Source organism: Arachis ipaensis, chromosome B04 (genome assembly GCF_000816755.2).
Source record: "Arachis ipaensis cultivar K30076 chromosome B04, Araip1.1, whole genome shotgun sequence".
NCBI lineage: Eukaryota > Viridiplantae > Streptophyta > Magnoliopsida > Fabales > Fabaceae > Arachis > Arachis ipaensis.
In genome coordinates, this window is record NC_029788.2 from 95721712 (window position 1) to 95724658 (window position 2947).

Below are 2947 nucleotides of genomic sequence, written 5' to 3' on the forward strand. Positions count from 1 at the left end.
GCTCTGCCGTTTCATATGATGAAGTTTAAAATTTGAAATTGGGTAACTTCTTGGAGAAGGCGAAGTGGCGGAGAGAGAAGCTGAGCATAGTGGGAAACATGTTGGGATATGTGCGAGTAAATGAAAAGTAATGAATTTCATTTATGATTAATTAATTTTTGGTGGCGTCATAATAAGTGTAGTTACGATTAAGTGTTTTGTTTTAGGATGATATCGAAAAAGAAAAACACATTAATCCTAAGGGGCAATTTGTTGGTCGAAAATAATTTATTTCGAGAAACGAGTGTATTCAAGAAGTTAGTAAGCGTGTGTCTTCGAAGAAGAGCTTGCATCGAGAGAGAATCATTAGGAAGGGATGTTGAGCAAGAGTTAGAACTACCACGTTTGGTCAACAAGCTGTTCGATGTGTTAAGTCGAGGAATCCAAGTTTCGAAGGTTATTTCTAACAGTTACTTTGGACAAACAAAAGAAGCAGGAACGGTTATTGATGGATTAATGTACATGGGGAGTTATATTTCAATCTGATTGGTTGAAAATTTCTATAAATAGGAAAAGACTCGAAGGCACAAAGGTTGGAACTTTGCTTCAGAAAATACTCAAGCACACTCATATCCCAGTAAATTTTTGAGTCTGCGTTTGAGTTTCTTTTCTGTAGAGTTCCTTCCACCATTTTTATCTTTCCATTTACATTTTCTGCAAACTTTATTTTTCTTGCAAGTTTATCTTTCAAGCAACATTTAATTTCATTGTCCAATTTTATGTTCCATTATCTTTATTTTCCATTTCAAAAGCCCTTTGATCGAATCGAAGGCATTTTTCTATTTCATTTAAATTCAATGCAAATCATTTCAAATTCAGTTAATTTTTTTTTCAAGGTCTTTATTTATTGTTTTCAGATTTTCTTAAGTTTTTGTCCGATCGAAAGGTCTTTAATGCACTTTGAGAAAACTGGTACTCGCAAAGAGGAGTAGGTTTTGCTCCCAGACCATTAGATATTGAACCACCTTCGATTTGCTAAAAATTGATAAAACAGAGTCATACAACCAACTTCCAAAGTTGTTGAATGTAATAGAGCGTTGTTTGGTTGGTATAATACATAATCTCCAATCTTTGGAACTTTGACTCTATGCAATTCGATAAAGTATTCTGAATATTTTCTTCTTGTATTACAATATTCACTTCTTATATCTATTGATGATACTCATTTTTATGAAAAATATGTAAGGATTCTATTAAAGGTGATATAACCTGCCAAGTCACCTACTTCATGATTCATATATAGTCATGTACAAAAAATGGTAAGTTCATGAGCATTGTTGATCTCCACGAGTATCACTAACATATCTCTAAGTCAAGGAATAATGGGATCTACCTGATATGCATGGTGGTACTAGACTTGTCAGTTATCATTAGACTATAAATCAACCAAAGGATTTAATATCGTGTATATTGTTTAAGAACATCAAGTAGCGCATTGATGAGCGGATAATTTATATGCTTTTTGGTATTGTTTTTAGTATGTTTTTAGTATATTTTAGTTAGTTTTTATTATGTTTTTATTAGTTTTTAAATAAAAATCACATTTTTGGACTTTACTATGAGTTTGTGTGTTTTTCTGTGATTTCAGGTATTTTCTGGCTGAAATTGAGGGACCTGAGCAAAAATCGGGTTCAGAGGCTGAAAAAGGACTGCAGATGCTGTTGGATTCTGACCTCCCTGCACTCGAAGTGGATTTTCTGGAGCTACAGAAGCCCAATTGGCGCGTTCTCAATTGCGTTGGAAAGTAGACATCCTGGGCTTTCCAGCAATATATAATAGTTCATACTTTGCCTAAGATTTGATGGCCCAAACCGGCGTTCCAAGTCAGCATAAAAATTCTGGCGTCAAAACGCCAAAACTGGCATAAAAGCTGGAGTTAAACGCCCAAACTAGCACCAAAGCTGGCGTTTAACTCCAAGAAAAGTCTCTACACGTGAAAGCTTCAATGTTCAGCCCAAGCACACACCAAGTGGGCCCGGAAGTGGATTCTGCATCATTTACTCAGTTCTGTAAATCATAGGTTACTAATTTTCTACAAATAGGACCTTTTGCTATTGTATTTTACAGACTTGAACACACTTGATCATACTTTTCATCTTGGAACTTGTATGTTCAAGAAAAGTAGCAATGATTAGCTTTTCTTCCCATTATCTGAAACAAGTACCACAATAAATATAATTCATCAACAAGCATAAAGCAAAATCAATGAATATAATTTTCTATACAAATCGTTTTCTTCACCCAACTATCATGCGAACAAACTCTGCTAGAATTACCTAAGTCTTGGCTGCTTCTCCCCAACTCTTGGAGAGACTACTACGATTTGGGAGAATTGGAACTGCGCTAGGTTTTATGTTCGAATTGTGAAGAGTTAAATTGATGCCTTAAAAAATTTGGCCACATCATCTAACAGCTACAGTGCCATGTATCATTTAAAATTGCTATAACAGTTTTTCGGTGACGAAAAACGTTGGAAAGACCAAATTGAAGCACGGGTCAAAATTTCAGGATACAATTTGAGTCGATTAAAAGTTTAAGGGCTAAATTGCGTCGGAGATCAAATTTTAGGGACCATTTTGAATATTAACACCTAATTGATAATAAAAATAAAAAATTTTGATAATCTTTTAATATTTTTTTAAATATTTACTTACACGGTAATGAAGGAATTTTAGTTCAAATTCTAAAAGTTGTAGAAAGAACAAAAAATAATATTTAGAGATGGGTGCCCCAATTCTTCATAGTTTCAAAATTTATTGAATGAAGTAGAACATGTACGCCAGCATCATTAGAATTTATGTAATAACTCTTCATTTACCAACTTCGTAAATCGTAAGATGACTTCTTTCGGACTTTATTTCAATATAGTAAATTATTATATATTCAAGCGGTTCAACAGCTGTTTTTC